Source organism: Sus scrofa, chromosome 14, assembly GCF_000003025.6.
Source record: "Sus scrofa isolate TJ Tabasco breed Duroc chromosome 14, Sscrofa11.1, whole genome shotgun sequence".
In the NCBI taxonomy this organism is placed as follows: Eukaryota; Metazoa; Chordata; class Mammalia; order Artiodactyla; family Suidae; genus Sus; species Sus scrofa.
Genome location: NC_010456.5, coordinates 15262960 through 15280840, shown reverse-complemented (window position 1 = coordinate 15280840; position 17881 = coordinate 15262960). Strand labels below are relative to the sequence as shown.

Sequence of the window (17881 nt, the reverse complement as noted above, 5' to 3'; positions counted from 1 at the left end):
TTTTAAACGTGTTTGCTTCTCTAGGACGTGGGCTAATGTCAGGGACAGGGAAGTAAACAATTCAGTTATGGACCCCTTACTCACACTGTTTATAGGATCAAGGACAACTTACAAATAATGCGTTTAGTAATTTTTATCAGTTAGAACAATCAAGTGAATATTGAAACCAAGATCTCAGTCAAAGTTACTTTAAATTGATGCTGACTATTAAATACTTAAAAAATAAAAATGAAAGCTTTTTTCTTTTTCTGAAAAAATCAGACGGTAGAGCACCCACTTTTATTATGATTTCTTCTATCTTAATTTCAGTTTTGGTCTCATGAATGCTAATGATCTGGGGTTAGCTTCCATGAACTAATGTCTTTATTAATATTCAATGCCATATTATTCAAAAATAAAAATTGGAAACTGCTTACTGAAAGCATTTTAAGAGAATTATCTGAGCTGGTGATCTACACAGGGACAGCATTCCCTGTGCATCTTGTTACTTGCAATGTACCTTGAAGTAGGAAGATTATACCTAAAAGGGATAATTTGCTCTCCAGGGTAATAAAATGCTCTCGTTTGAAAAGAGGGCAGTAAATATAAACTGAATGAATGCACAAATAAAAATGCAGAGTATTAAAAACAATGCGGTTAATCCAGAATCCAAATAAACAGATAATACAAAGATCCAGAAGTTGTATCTTAACACTGTATAATGGTGATGTTGTCTGCACACAGCAGAATACTCAGGCTTCTTTGGATATATAAAACAAAGATAAAATTGGGCTCAGGAGTTCCCATTGTGGCTCAGCGGTAAGGACACAACGTTGTCTCTGTGAGGATGCAGATTTGATCCCCAGCCTCGCCCAGTAAGGTAAGCTGCAGCAGAGCTTGCAGAAACGGCTCAGATCCTGTGTCACTACAGCTGCAGCTGCAGCTCTGATTCAACCTTAGCCCAGGAACTTCCATATGCTGCTGGTGAAACCCTAAAAAAATAAAATAAAAAAAAGCTGGTTCCTAGTCAGATTCATTTCTGCTACACCACGATGGGAACTCCTGTAATAAGCTGTTCTTAGAAAGTTTCAAAAGTCTACTTTTTGAAAGTTGGTAATTGATGTAATACTTTTCAGTAAACCAGAATATCAGTTCTGTAAGCTATCTCATCTCTTTTTTTTTTTTTTTTTTTTTTTTGTCTTTTTGCTATTTCTTTGAGCCGCTCCCGAGGCATATGGAGGTTCCCAGGCTAGGGGTCGAATCGGAGCTGTAGCCACTGGCCTACGCCAGAGCCACAGCAACGCGGGATCCGAGCCGCGTCTGCAACCTACACCACAGCTCACGGCAACGCCGGATCGTTAACCCACTGAGCAAGGGCAGGGACCGAACCCGCAACCTCATGGTTCCTAGTCGGATCCGTTAACCACTGTGCCACGACGGGAACTCCCCATCTCTTTTTTTTTTTTTTAATTTACAATACTTACCTAAACATATCCAACAATATTTACCTAAACATATCCAAGAAAACCACTGTTTTCTTTTTAATATTAGGCTTCTTTTTAATGGTAGTGAACACAGTCATTTCTAAACAGAGGAGGTAGATTAGGCAAATGTTCTACCTTCAAGGTAGATTAGGCAAATGTTCCACCACAGCTTCTTCTTAGAAAGAAGCACATTATCTGGCCTTTTGGCCACCTCTGCATTGTGTTCAGTAGAAAGAGCATCTGCTCAGTTATTTCTAGATTGTTGAGGAAAGTACTTACACAAGTTTGGAGATGAACAAAGCTTCTTTTGCTCTCTCTCTCTCTCAATTGGTGGTAAGCTAGCAGCCCTCAATATTGTGACGCTTGAATAAGAAATTGCAGTGCATATTGAACTGGGCGCAGGGAAAATGTCCTATTCCTAGGAACAGACAGAATATGCAAAACATCCCGTTTAGTGTGGTGTGGTGAAAAGAGCATAGGGGACTTCCCTTGTGATACAGTAGGTTAAGGATTCAGCATTGTCACTGCAGCAGCTCTGTTCACTGTCATGGCGTGGGTTCGATCCTTGGCCTGGGAACTTACAGGTGCTGCAGGCATGGCCAACAACAACAAACACCCCCAAAAGAACAAAACAAAACAAACGAAAAAAGCATAGGGCCTAAGCTATAAAGATGATTAAGTTTGTTTTTAGGGCCTTCTCTGTCACAGAAAATTATGTGCTTATCCATCAAACAGAAGGTCTCACCTACATTACAAAAACTAACAGAAAAATGAGATATGATAAAGAGGTAAGGAAAGATCTGAAAAATGCTAATTCCTCTATAAATACTGACTGACCACAGGGACCCCAAGGAATCTCATCCTTTATACAAGGATGGCTTAGAAAATCAACATTTTCCAAATGAGATTTCTCTCTTCCTCCCTTCCTCCCCCAGATCAATCCTTAAATTGATTTGCCTTAAAGGTTGATACACATTCAGCATCTGACTCCTTTCTCTCTGAGTTTCACAAATTCTCCCTTGTTTTTTCACCTACCACTAATATATTCCCGATACTATAATGACCCAAATAATGCCCATTTAGTCAGAATGCTGTAGATGCTGACTGCAATTCAGTTCCAATATTTCTTAAGAGTTGAATCACTTTCTTTTATCAATATGAGAATTCTTTAGCATATAAGAACATTCAGCTTCCCATCACTTACTGCCTTATTATGCCTAAATGAATGGTTGTCAACGAGGTTTTCTTTTTTAGTGACAGTTAAGATTTTATAAGATAGATGGTCTCATTAGACTAAAATGCTTGAAGACATCTATCTTTTTCCTAAATAATTGGCAGTTCATCATTTTTTAAGCAAAATCATAATAGATACAGTCAGCGAGTTGACATGGAGACTTCCTGCCTGGGTTAATGCTAATTAGTTTTCATATCTGAATATTAACGAATGGGGTTCTCAGGGATTGTATTTGCCCAAACACAAAAACACAAACAATTGTTACTAATATTGCTTCATTTAAACATTTTCACTCATTATCTCTTATTTTTCATTTTAACAGGTTTTATGGAATATATCTCAAAGCCTCAAAGCCTCACTTAGAAGGGTAGTCATGTAGAGATATCCAGAAAGCAGCCATCTCACTGTTAACCTTGGAAGAAGCGACCTTGGGCTTTTTAGGGAACTGAGACCACTGCTTACTGGGTCAAGGTCTCCTATTAAAAGCAGACTAGGCGTTCCCTTTGTGGCTCAGTGGTAATGAACACAACTAATGTGCCTGAGGATGCCAGTTTGATCCCTGGCCTCACTCAGTGGGTTAAGGATCCAGTGTTGCCATGAGGGGTGGTATAGGTCGCAGATGCAACTTAGATCCCGGGCTACCATGGCTGTGGCATAGGCCAGCAGCTGCAGCTCCAGTTCAACCCCTAGCCTGGGAACTTCCATATGCTACACATGAGGCCCTAAAAAGCAAAAAAAAAAAAAAAAAAAGCAAACTAACATCCCACTTCCTCCCCACTCCCCTTGGCAACCACAAGTCTATTCTCTATGGCCACTGAATCTGTTCCTGTTCTGTAGATAGGTTTATTTCTGCCATATTTTAGATTCCACATATATGTGATTTATGTATTTATGTGTATATGGTATTTGTCTTTCTCTGACTTTGTATAAGAATCTCTAGTTGCACAGTATTGCTGCAAGTGTCACTATGCTGTACAGCAGAAATTGACGCAACACTGGAAATCTACTTTACTTAAATAAAAATAAAATTAAATTTAAAAAAAAAAAAAAAAAAGACTGATGGATTCCCAAAGGAGTTCCTCTACTGTTCAATTTTTTTCTGTCACTGCCTCTTCCACCCGGGAATCATGCTCCCCTCTCCTGACTGTTAGGATGACGTCTTTAAATGCTGCCAGTGGAATCAGCAGTTCTCTTTACCAGACACCATATTGGGACAGGAGGTAAGAAAAAGAAAAGGAACTGGTATATGAAAAATGGTCCCCTTCACAAAAGATTAAATTCAGACATAACCTGGAACATAAAGATTTTAGTTTATTCAAACTGACAGAACTTCTGCTACAGCATTTTTAGTACACTAATAACTGGCCAAATTATCTTTATGAAAAACAAAGGAGCATTTCCACTTAGATAAGTCAAATCTGCTGTGTTTGTGAAATTTCCAGATAGTTAATCATGCCTAGATTTAGCTATGGTCTTTTAAATACTGTATGCACAATAACATAAAATTAGCAGAAAGGGACTAATCCAGCCAGCAAATTCATGAACTCTAACCAGATGCTGCACTTTGTTATTTATTTATTTATTTTTGTCTTTTTGCTATTTCATGGGCCGCTCCCGCGGCATATGGAGGTTCCCAGGCTAGGGGTCGAATCAGAGCTGTAGCCACCAGCCTGCGCCAGAGCCACAGCAACGTGGGATCCGAGCCGCATCTGCAACCTACCCCACAGCTCACGGCAACGCCGGATCGTTAACCCACTGAGCAAGGGCAGGGATCAAACCCGCGACCTCGTGGTTCCTAGTCGGATTCGTTAACCACTGTGCCACGACGGGAACTCCTGCACTTTGGCATTAGAAAATGCTTTGAAGAAAACTAGGACAGAAATACTGAACCAGGAAATAATATTTTGTGAAAGGTTAAGTATGGAATAAAATTCATGCTGGATTGCTTAAACCCAAACCATTTGTATTAGTACAATATTCATATTAGTATTCATTCAGGCAAAAGATTGTTTTGTCTAAACTATCAGCTGTTCTGCACTGAAGTGTAGCCATACAAAAAATCATTATTTAAGCTTCCAAAATGTTGTTTCTCCCTGTTGCATCAAGTTAACAAATGCACCTGATCATCTGTGCACAGGCTTGAACATCCCTACCTTCAAATGTGATAAGTATCATCTACCCCATCAAGGCAAAGTATGCCTTACCTCTAATTTGAAATACATTTAATAAAATGTACTTTTACAATTCCAAGCTTCATATTATATCATATTAACCAAAAAAAAAAAAAATAGGAAAAGGAAATGACCTTTTCAAGTGATTTATGGTAAAGAAAACATGCCCTTTTTAACCTATTTGAAACTATAAATACAGAAAACACATGCAATTTCATACCCTTTCAACAGGGTTATGAAATTGGGTGTGGCTGGGTCAAGCTGCACCTTTCTTCATAGCTTATTTGTGTTAGCAGGTGAAGAATGGACAGTTCTTGAAGAGTGAAGAGTAATAGGGAAGAGAACAAAATATATTTTTAAAGCTATTGAGGACAATGCAACAGGACAAATAAAGGAAATAGGTTACATAGAAGACAAAAATTTTTTTTTTCATTTTAGGGCCGCACCCATGGCATATGGAAGTCCCCAGGCTAGGGGTCAAATCAGAACCACACCTGCCAGTCTACACAACAGCCACAGCAACGCTGTATATAAGCCACACCTGCGACCTGCACGACAGTTTTCAGCAATGCCAGATCCTTAACCCACTGAGAGAGGCTGGGAATCAAACCCGCATCCTCATGGACATCGTGTTGGGTTCTCAACCTGCTGAGCCACAATGGGAACTCCTTTATTTATTTATTTATTTATTTAGGAAGACATTAAACTTCATCAAATTTCTTGGCTATCACCTATAAATAACTATATCCATCTTACATAAATCAAAGGCCAATCTGAAATACCCTTCTCCTACCATATGTTGTCAAGTACATTCTAATAGAAAGTAGATAACACCATAAAACTCCTGGTGTACTCTCTACCTGTATAATCTAAGCAGCACATGTTATGCAGAAGATGTGTAAGGAAGATGCCATGACTGAATGCAGAGGCAACCACTGGGCTTGGTACCCAAGTCCTTACTATGGAGAAAGTGGTTTTATCTACCTGTTTGATTTCGCATTCATTTAAAGGTTTCATGTGGCTAGAAATTTTTAATTTTTTTAAGTCATTAGTAAAGACTTCTAGATTCCCTATCACAGTACATTTCATGGTGACATACTGACATTCACTAATCCTGTGTTTTTAAAATTTCCTTTGTGCCCCGTTTTCTAAGGGTGTAGGGAAGCACAGGTTATCACAGTTAAGAAGGTAGGCAGATTAATGCACTAAAATAATAAAAGGCTTCAATATTTGGTTACAGATTTTCAATCTCAGAATCCCTCGAAGACATTGTTCCTCCTTTTATTGTCAACAAGTCATTTTATTTTCCACATTATTCTATAAACTCTTGTAAACCAAACAAGGTTTTAAAAATATTCTGAGGTTCCGTTATTATTTCCCAATTCCAAGGTATGAAATGAAGTTCTAGGTTGAGAATCACGAATTTAATAACTTCAGCGAATGCCATCCAGGAAAAAAAATTAAAAGTGTGTATTACATCCTGAAAGCCAAGCAGGGCCTCTCAATGCTCTGGTTCGATAAAGGCAAGTTCAATTTCCAAAATCCAAGTTAGTTATGCCGGGTTTCATGCCAAACCTCTTAATCTTCCCAATGATCAGTAGGGATTTTTTTGTTGCTAAATAGGGAAGGAATGAGACACTGTCTGAATTGATACAAATCCTTCCCGCACTTCTAAAAATAGCTAAAAGCAAATAATATCATGATTAAGTGGACCAGTGATGTTATTTTTGATTGTGAAGGCCTATGAATAAATACTATTCTGCAAACATTTTCTCTCTATTGAGGAAGAAAATTGAATGTCTGTTTGCTGAAGTTAAAGCAATCTGAAATTCAATTTGTAGGCTATGGATCAGATTTAGTAGCACATACCGCAAACATCTTTAGACTAGGATAAAGATTCATTTTGGTGTGTATCCAGCTAACTCATTTTTGTTCCCTTTGCAAATTGCAGTTTTGTATTGATTTTCTGAGAATAACTAGGATGCAAAAATTAGTGTTTATTCGGGTAGTGAATTGACTCTCACTCTGAAATAAATGGCCTGCTCTTCTTGTTAAAAATCTTCACAAATCTACATAATAAAATATGTTGACAGGTCATTGCATGGGTGGTAGATCCCCTGAGAAGTCTCAGAATTGAAAAAAAAATGTGACTTCTCTCAAAATAAATACTCAAATTATTAAAGTTCAAAACAGATATGCATTTGAATATGATTTTAAAACCAGGAATAAAGAGATGAGTTTGTGTCTTGTTTTCCATTAGAAATGGCCAATCTCTCTTTTAAATAAAAAATCAAACCGAGACACCAAAGACTTATTCAATGATAGACTTAGGTATTTTAATTTAGTGGTTTTTGTTGCTGTTTGCTTTAGTGTGGGCAATTAAAACCTGCTGGCAGGAGAGGTCAGAAGAGAAAGTCAGTGTCACCGGGAGAGATGGAAGACTAAACAAAAGCTAACATAGTGGTCCCCAGCACCAGAGGCTTACAGGAGAGACAAAGGAGAGAAAGAGAAAGGCAAAGCAACATCCCTGAGGATGACTCAAATCAAAACCTCTAGGTTTCTGCTCTACGAGAACTGTACTAGCTGAAGGACAAAGAGAAGGAAGCCAAACACCCTTTACTGGTGACCCAGAGACAAGGCTGAGTGTATAAAGAAGCACATCAGGCAAAGCCAAGGGCTTTTACTATAACCTGACTCTTACCTACCGGCTGCTACAATCTTGGACATGTTGCTCAAACTCTCCAAGCCTCAATGGCCTGATTTGTAAAAGGGGTATATCTAAGTATAAAGTTAGCCATCTGTGGCATGCCCACAGCCTTGTTAATAGGATGGAATTAGAAAGTGGAAAAAGAGCTAGCCAATCTTGCCTATTATTAATGACATCAGCAGTTAAGCGCTCCTCTCTTTTCCCTCTTTGTTGGTGAGAAGCTTCTTCTATTTCCTTTGGTTTCTGTTTGTCAAGTTATACCCCTCACACATGTGATAATCTCACATTAATAATATTCACTTTCTCTCTATTTTATTTTTTACTTTCGGAGGCCCGCACCTACAGCATATGGAAGTTCCCAGGCTAGGGGTCGAATTGGAGCTGCAGCTGCCGGCCTACACAATAGCCAGATCCAAGCCGCATCTGCAACCTACACTGTAGCTTGCAGCAACATCAGATCCTGAACCCACTGAGCAAGGCCAGGGATGAAACCCACATCCTCACAGACACTATTTCAGGTTCTTAATACACTGAGTCACAATGGGAACTCCACTTTCTCTCCATTTTAGCCACCCATACTCACAACACACAGTCTTTCTAAAACTGTAGTCATAACTATTGGCCACACAGTCACCCAGATGTTTGCTTTCAGTAGGTATTTCTGTGCTTGTCCCAAACCGAGTGAATCTAAATCTCTGTGGGTGAGACAGAAATATGTTTTCCTAACAAATCCTGAGAATATCTCAAAATGCAGTCTGGAAACCATATTTCAGTCTCCCACTCTTCCCTCTTCACTGTCCTTTGACCTGTCTGACATCATCTGACCTCATCACCGATCCTTTCTTCCATTGGAATAATTATTCATTCTATATGTATCTTTTTCACCTTTTTTTGGGAATTCCAGCACAGAGACTGTGCTTCACCCTTTTTATAACCGTCTCATGAGGAATCCAGCTCCCGGCCAGAATAACAATGTGTGATTTTTCAGGCCTGAACATGGGCCGTTACAGAGGCTTTCCTGACAGCCCTCACAGGGGAGAAGTGCCCCTCCCACCCCACACCTGGATGCAAGTACAGCCTCCACTGCAGGCTCTGGAAGGGGTGCATGCCTCCATGGCCACCCTTGCTCTTCTGTAAATCTGCATTCCTAGCCCAGTGCCTTCGTCTGAGGGCCTCTTTATTGGGGGGCCATCCACAGAGGCCATGCTTAGGCACCTCTAATAGGAGAAAGTGGGGACACTTGAAAACACAACTCTCTCTTCTGGCTGAGGGCTCAGTATTGCACTCTCTCTCCCCTCTCCTTTCCCGGGGTTAAGTAAACCTCTGGGAAAAAAAAACAAAAAACAAAAACAAACAAACAAAAAAAAACCTCTGGAACCTTACATTTGAGGCTCCCTCAGCCATGAAGATAATCCCCCCCCCTTTTTTTTTTTGGCTCTTTAGGGCTGCACTTGCAGCATATGGACGTTCCCAGGCTAGGGGTTGAATTGGAGCTGCAGCTGCTGACCTACACCACAGCCACAGCAATGCCAGATCCTTAACCCACTGAGTGGGGCCAGGGATCAAACCTGTGTCCTCATGGATACTAGTCGGGTTTGTTACCACTGAACCACAATGGGAACTCCTGAGATAATCCTTCCTTTTGTGCTGAGCCACCTGCTCTAACCAGGGACCCTCAAACGTGGGGAAAAAGGAGCAGGTGGGAATTGGGGCTTTCTTCAGGTTGGCCTCTTGCTTACACTATCATGGTAAATGATGAAAGGATTGACTCTTCCTTTCATGTTTCGTTTCATTTTTAGTCGGCTGCTCTGAGACCTGCCAGCTCACCTCTCTCTCCAGCTCAGCTGAGCTCCTGATATCGCCATGTTCCAGCTCTTCTGCATCTCTTCAAAGCCAAATTGGCTATTTAGTGTTAGAGAACATCTGGAGAAAACAAAACTTCAAAGAAAAATTAAGCCTGGTGGAACCCAACTGTTTTCCTTCCTAGAGCCCACACAGGGCTACTGACAGCAGCAGGAAAATCACACTACTGTCTGGACCTTTGAAACTGTAACTTGATAATCGCCAACCTCAACCAGGCCCTCAACATCCTACTGCTTCCTCCTTAGTCCTGCTATTTCAGCCACTCAGCACCTGATTTATATTCTCCACCACATCCAACTTCTGACCTCATTGTTTCCCCCGTGTCCCAGAATATTCTTTGATTCATAGCTGATAAAGAGAATAGGAACCAAAGGACAAAAACTTCCTCAGCTTCCTGTCACTGATCTTAAAACCCATCTTTCAGGCTTTTTCTTGTTTACAATGAAGTCTCCCTTCTATTTTCGACAGCTAATACCTTTATCTGTGCTCTACTCATTATTTTCCACTTTCTTAAGGACTTTATTATATTGATTTTCCTCCCTCTTTCCTGTATTGATGAACCTCTTGCACTCTGCAGGCTGCTTCACACTGACCTGTAAATATCCTCAAATTTCCTCCCACTTTGAAATAAAAACAAAAAATGAGCAGCCCCACATCTCCCCCTAGCTAGAAGTAATGCTTAACTATTTGGAAATTCTAGCCCATAGATAGCTCTACTTTCTTGCTATTCTTTTTCTTTTTATGTCTGCACCTGCGGCATATGGAAGTTCCTAGGCTAGGGCTTGAATGGGAGCTGCAGCTGAGGCCACAGCCAAAGCAACATTGGATCCAAGCTGCATCTGCAACCCACACCACGGCTTGCAGCAATGCTGGATCCTTAACCCACTGAGTGAGGCCACAGGTCGAATCTGCATCCTCAAAGAGACAACATTAGATCCTTAACCTACTGAGCCACAAAGGAAACTCCTACTTTCTTGCTATTTAATACTGGAAATGTAGCTGGTCAACTGAGAAAGTGATTTTTTAAAATACTATTTAGTTTTGATTAACTTCGGTGTTACTTTCAATAGGCATAATTGGCTAGTGGCTATCATATTGGACAGGCAGACCCAGATTAACACTGAAACTTAAATTTAAAAACTTATCCTGGAGTTCCCGTCGTGGCGCAGTGGTTAACGAATCCGACTAGGAACCATGAGGTTGCGGGTTCGGTCCCTGGCCTTGCTCAGTGGGTTAACGATCCGGCGTTGCCGTGAGCTGTGGTGAAGGTTGCAGACGCGGCTCGGATCCCGCGTTGCTGTGGCTCTGGCGTAGGCTGGTGGCTCCAGCTCTGATTCGACCCCTAGCCTGGGAATCTCCATATGCTGCGGGAGCGGCACAAGAAATAGCAACAACAACAACAACAACAACAACAAGACAAAAAAGACAAAAAAAAAAAACAACTTATCCTGACAAAATAACTAGAATGAAAATAACATCTCAATATAAACAGAAGTTATGTTTTCTTAACTTAGTTATTATTTGAAACAGACATAAAAGAAGAAATTGACAGTGACACAATAATAGTGGGGGACTTTAACACCTCACTTACATCAATGGACCAATCATCCAGACAGAAAATCAATAAGGAAATATAGGCCTTAAATAACATATTAGACCAAATAGACTTAACTAATACATATAGAGCATTCCACCCCAAGGCAGAAGAATACAAATTCTTTTCAAGTGCACATGGAACATTCTCCAGGACAGATCACATGCTAAGCCACAAAAGAAGAAGCCTTGGTAATTTCAGAAACCTAAAATCATATGAAGCATCTTTTCTGACCATAGCCCTATGAGACTAGAAATCAACTACAAGAAACACTGCAAAATACACAATCATGTGGGAGATGAACAATATGCTACTCAACAACCAGTGGATCACTGGAGAAATCAAAGAGGAAATAAAAAATACCTAAGGGCAAATGAAGACAAAAACATGGCAATCCAAAACCTATGGGACACAGCAAAAGCAGGCCTAAAAGGAGAGTTTATAGTGATACAAGCCTACCTCAGGAAACAAGAAATATCTCAAAACCTAACTTTACACCTAAAGCAACTTAGAGAAAAAAAGAACAAACAAAACTCAAAAGTGAGTAGAAGGAAATAAATCCTAAAGGTCAGAACAGAAATAAATGACTTAAAAAAGCAATGAAGTTCAATGAGACTAAAAGCTGGTTATTTGAAAAGATAAACAAAATTGATAAACCTTTAGCCAGACTCATCAAGGAAAAAAAAAAAAAAAAAAAAAAAAAAGGAGAGGGCTCAAATCAGTAAAATCAGAAATGTAAAAGGAGAAGTTACAACCAACACTACAGAAATACAACGGATCATAAGAGACAACTATGGACAACTGCATGCCCCCAAAATGGCCAATCTGGAAGAAATGGGCCAGTTCTTAGAAAGGTACATCTCCAACGTCTGAACCAAGGAACAAACAGAAAATATGTACGGTACCAATTACCAGTACTGAAACTGAATCATTAATTTAAAAACTCCTAACAAACAAAAACCCTGGACCAGATGGCTTCACTAGTGAATTCTACCAACACTTAGAGAAGAGTTAACACCTATCCTTCTGAAACTATTCCAGTTTAATTCTTTTTTTTTTTTTGTAATTCTTGCCCACCTCCCAACTCTTGTGTAAAAATTTGTACTGATAATAACTCTAGTATTTGTTGAATGACCCTGAGACTAGCAATGGCTATGTGATATTAGCAATCAGCATGAAATAATTCTTTAAAACTAATAATCAGATATCTTACTAGGAAAATGGAGCACACATTGCACGAGCAAAGCCGATGATGCTGGGCTATTCATGAACGTGGGAAGGACAGTAATCCTGAGAAGAGTTGCCAAGATGCACTCAGCAGAGCAAATATTAACAAACTACATGTAAGCGTTTTACCACCATCAGACGTGGAGGCCGTCAGGTGAGCAACATAAAAAGCTCACTGAGTTCAGGGGTGTAACACAGTAACCAAGGGAGAACTAACTTCTGTATAGAAAACAAGGCAGAAAAATCCAGTCCCACTGTGTACATGAAGTGGTCCTTTTTATGTTCCTTCCATGTAAGTTCTCTCCCAGAGCTATAAAGTAGGATGTGGTGGCTCAAGTAGCTGAGAATTTTTAAGCACACCAGCTGCTCCTTAACATTCTTCTAAGAAATCTGAGGATAACGTTAACTTTAAAGTCCACAATTCCCTTGTGCCCAACAGCCAACGGTGCAGAGTTTTATTGTCAGAGCCTGTGGGAGAATCCATAACGTGTGGAAAAAGCAATATATGTTGACTACAAATTGACAGCAATCAAAGTTACAGCTTGTAGAGATCAAAGGAAAGAATCAGATTTGGTTTGGGTTTTTTTTTTTTTTTTTTCAGAAGGCTAGTTCCAGAACAAAACTAAAGAACATGTGTTGGCATGTTCTCTTTTTAAATAAAATATAAGGAAAAGTTCCAGGGAGATTAAATGCATGAGCTGAGTTGACCACTTGAGACCACAACAGTGAGGGAGCCTTTTGTGTTTTCTAGGTTAACATGCTTTCTGTTACATCATACTTCTCCAAGCCTAATACCTGTTTTATATATTATCATTAAGGAATTATAGAACAGACTATTGTCTTCTATCCTCATTACCATGACTGTGTTAAACACAGGTTGAGCAAAAATATTAAAGAAAATATTGCTAACTGCCTACCAGTGGCTAGATGCTGGATTATGCATTTGGAAGTAGAATGGGTGCGAAGAGCATTAAAAAAATCATTAGATGACAGCTTTCACCCTATTTTGGAAACGAGAAATTGATAGGTAAGGGGTAAATAACAATCAAGGAGATAAAGGGAAAACTCTAAGTGACCATTTTCTATAGCCCCCTCAATGGAAATCCAGAGAGGACAGGGAGTTCCGTTGTAGCTCAGCAGTAATGAACCTAACTAGTATCCATGAGGATGCAGGTTCGATCCCTGGCCTCGCTCAATGGGTTAAGGATCAGGCTTTGCTGTGAGCTATGGTGTTGGCTGCAGAAGTGGCTCAGATCTGGCATTGCTGTGGCTGTGGTGTAGGCCAGCAGCTGCAGTTCAGATTCAATTCCTAGCCTGGGAAGTTCCATGTGCCATAGGTGCGGCCCTAAAAAGACAGAAAGAGAAAGAGAGAGAGAGAGAGAAAGAAAGGAAGGAAAGAAGGAAAGGAATCCAAGGAGGACAGAAATCACTGTGAATGGAGCAGTCTTGAAAGACTTCACCAGCAAGTTGAGACCTCTGCAGCCTGACAGGCTGAATAAGATTTGGATAAGCAGTAGTATTTATACAAACATGGCTTTATGAGGAAGGGGTGACACAAGCACAGACATTTTTACGAAGCCTTCTAAAACCCTGACACTTGTGACCACAACAGTGAGGGAGCATTTTGTGTTTTCCACAGATGTCAAAAGACAACGTAGAATGAAGCTGCCGTAGTTCTTACCTATGTAAACCAAACAAACAAACAAACAAAACAAAGAAACAACAAAAGAGCAGAGAATAATATAAGAACTGGGTAGAAAACTGCCTCCAAGAAAGAAAGTTTTTCTGCAAAGGCACTGAGAAGCTCTAGACAGTGTCATGGGGTATTCATATCAATGTCTAAAGAAGAGGCCATTTCTCTTCCCTCCATCTATTTAGGCAAACGACGGAGGAATTCTTTCATACCCTGGAAGAAAGGACATGTCAGTGGCTTCAGAAATACGTAGGAAATAAATTTTATCTCAAAACCACTGCAGACACTGCCCAGAGCAAAATAAAAATAAATGTCGACTGGCTGCCCTGGTTTTACCTTTGGAAAGCAAACGAGCTTGCAACCTCTTGATCTCACTCCCTAGCTTCTCCTCTGCTCCTTCTCATTTCCCTGTCATTATTTTTGCATAAATTTAGGAATCTTATGTAATAATGGAAATTATATATTTAGAATGGTGCTACAATCAAGATAAATGCCTTTAAATGCCAAAAAAGAAAAGGAAAAAAGAGGGGAGAGAGTACAATACAATACCACAGGGATAGGAGAGGCATTAGTTGCAAAAGAATCTGAACTCGTATTCCCACTCACCTACATTCGATACGTGTGACTTGAGGCTATTAATTAATCCTGTTGAGTTTTCTATTCAATATCTGTAAAATAGCAATAATGAATCTCTCACAGAGGATGGTAACAAAGGGCCTAATGTAGTTCTGAGCTAGTACAATAATAAAAAAAAAAAATGTAATTCTTATCCTTATCTCCACGCTAAGAAGTGAATAAATATTTACAAATTTTCTCTTATAAAAGAGTAGATACTTGGAGTTCCCATCGTGACTCAGTGGTTAACAAATCCGACTAGGAACAATGAGGTTGCGGTTCGATCCCTGCCCTTGCTCAGTGGGTTAACGATCCGGCGTTGCTGTGAGCTGTGGTGTAGGTTGCAGACGCGGCCTGGATCCCGCATTGCTGTGGCTCTGGTGTAGGCCAGTGGCTACGGCTCCAATTCGATCCCTAGCCTGGGAACCTCCATATGCCGCGGGAGTGGCCCAAGAAATGGCAAAAAGACAAAAAAAAAAAAAAAAAAAAAGAAGAGTAGATACTTGTGAAATCTTGCCCTAATGGGGCAAGTAAATGTTGTCTTTTTAAAACCAATCCACTGACATCAAAAGAGGACAACTTCCCAATGGATGAAACACAGTTAATCATTCATAGTTACTCAATCACAAGTTAATTTTCAATCAACGAGGTCATTTTCTGGGGTCTTTCATTTTTTAATTTCAGACAAGAATGGAAACATGCAGCTATTTTAAAATATGCACATAGGCACTTGAAATAAACTCACACTCACACATCTCAGATTTTGGGGGGGGATGTAAACACTTTAGAAAGCCAAGTTTAATTTTCTAAACATGCTTTTCCTAAGTTATTCCTAAATTCAAAACAATGCCTGCATTTCTGTACACTAACAATGAAGGATAAGAAAGAGAAATTAAGGAAAAGAAAGGAAGGAAGGAGGAAAACTCGGCAGAATATCTAAATAGACATTTCTCCAAAGAAGACATACAGATGGCAGAAATGCACATGAAAAGATGCTATTATTAGAGAAATGAAAATCAATACTATACTGAGGCATCACCTCACACCAGTCAAAATGACCATCACTAAAAAGTCTACAAACAATAAATGCTGAAGAGTGTGTGGAGAGAAACAGGCCCTCCTACACCATTGGTGGGAATGTAAATTGGTATGCCACTGTGGAGAACAGTATGGAAGTTTCTTAAAAAACTAAAAATAGAACTGTATAATCCAGAAATCCCACTCCTGGGCATCAAATTATGCAAAAAAACATAACTTGAAAAGTTATATGTACCCCCATTGTTCACTGCAGCACTATTTACAATAGCCAAGATATGGAAGCAAACTAAATATCCACTGACAGAGGAATGGATTAAGATGTGGTACATATATACAATGGAATGTTACTCGGTCATAAAAAGAATGAAATAATGCCATTTGCAGCAACATGGATATACCTATAGATTATCATATTAAGTGAAGAAAGTCAAAGACAAATATATGATATCACTTGATGATGAATCTAAAAAAAGACACAAATCAACTTGTTTGCAAGGTAGAAACAGATTCACAGACTTCAAAAACAAACTTATGGTTACCAAAGAGTGGTAGTGGGAGGGATAAATAAGGAGTTTAGTATTAAAATATACATACTACCATATATAAAGGAGATAACCAACAGGGACCTACTGTATAGCACAGGGAACTCTACTCAATATTCTATAATAGTCTATATGGGAATAGAACCTGAAAAATAATAGATTTATGTATATGTATAACTGAATCACTTGGTTATAACCTAAAACTAACACATTTTAAATCATCTATACTTCAATATAAAAAAGCTTAGACACAATATATGATATACAATATGAAAAAATAAACGATATTTAACAAAAAAATAAAAGAAAATGTTAAAGTTAACCTACAACAGTTTCTGAATATAGTTCTTTGTAAGAGATTCATGAAAACAGAAGTATAAGTGTATCGTTCAAATGACTGATGTTCTGCATCAAATAATTTTAGCTCAGTGAATTATATCTTATTAACAATCTATGCCTTTCTCAAAATGGAAGAAAATACCAGCAGCAATTATTTAGGGATTTATTGCCATGTTTCTTTTATGACTAAGTGTCTTCAAATTCACCCTAACCCAACTCACTCAAGCAGACAACCGCAGAAATTCACCACTTCCCCTTGACTCTTCTTGAGCTCACTATCCTTCTTTCTCAGTCTGCTGCAGCCATATATGCTCCTTGTTTCCAGACTGCACCTTTCCTGCACCTTTCCTTTCACTCAGGATCAGTCCAGACTGTGTGGAGCAGGTACAGGGAGGAAAAAGAAGAGTAAGGTTTCAGAGCTGCTGCTTTCCACTTCTCACACCTAGTTCATTTCTCCAGATAGCTCAAAATACTCATCCCATAGACCTTCTCCTACTATTTAACTCAAAATCCTCACCATGGCCTCACAAACCACAGCCTAGGCTGTAAAATCTCTTTAGTCTTGGTCCCCTCTCTATGCTGCAACTTTTTTTGACTCATTCCCCCTCCTCCTAAAGCATTTATTGCTCTGCCTGCCAACACCTTAAACCATGGACTTGAAGAGTTTGGGGACTACCTTTGCTGTTGTCATTTCTTGTCACTGTTATTTTATCTTTAAAAAATAATGATTTTTCAGTTAAATGTCATTGAACAACAAACTATTTTTAACATTCACTCCTTCAAAAAAGTCATTGAAATGACAAGGTTTTTTATAAAAGTAGAATTAAGTCCAGACCAACACTGGAAGACCTGGAAAGCGGCAATGCAGTTACAACAATACTGCAAGGTTAGAATCAATTAGAGCTGAGAAAGAAGTGGGTCAAGGGCAGTCCAGTGGGCAGATAGAGAAGACTTTCATCAGCTACACTCCTCTTGCCCAAAGCCACACTCCCAGGGGATGACTTGCTCCATCTTTTAGATACAATAGGGAGAAAAACTCTCTTGAGTGGAGTTGCTGCTATAAAAGACTAATAAGTTGGGCTTTGCAGAAAAATGGCTGAGAGGCTAGAAAACCTATGACAAATAAGAAATGCGAAGATCCCTGCATGCCCTAGAGAAAGCCTTCCCTCTTCATAACAACACCTCAAAATCAATAAGATTTATGCTGAATAAAAACAGAGAGGTAACAGGTATGAAAAAAGAACTTTACCAAAAAGTTGCCAATAAAAATAAGAGGGATACTTCAACAAGTAAACAAGGACATAATATTGCTATTACTACTATTTGGTTTCAATGTACCTATAGAATTTATTAGTGCCACATACACTATAAGCCTATTATATGCACAAATTCATG

At 39.3% G+C, this 17881-nt stretch overlaps 1 protein-coding gene across 10 annotated transcripts in view; it reads right to left on the bottom strand.

Moving 5' to 3' along the window:
• Positions 1–17881, bottom strand: part of GLRA3 (glycine receptor alpha 3) — a 483419-nt gene that overhangs the window by 322669 nt on the left and 142869 nt on the right. For 4 of the 10 annotated variants that reach the window (XM_021074187.1, XM_021074188.1, XM_021074183.1 and 1 more), the window contains exon 1: positions 1743–3297. The exons of the other annotated variants lie outside the window; for them this stretch is intronic. The gene's annotated coding sequence lies outside the window, so the exon portion shown is untranslated. Of the gene's footprint in view, positions 1–1742; positions 3298–17881 lie in introns of those variants that run through there. 10 annotated transcript variants of the gene reach the window in all.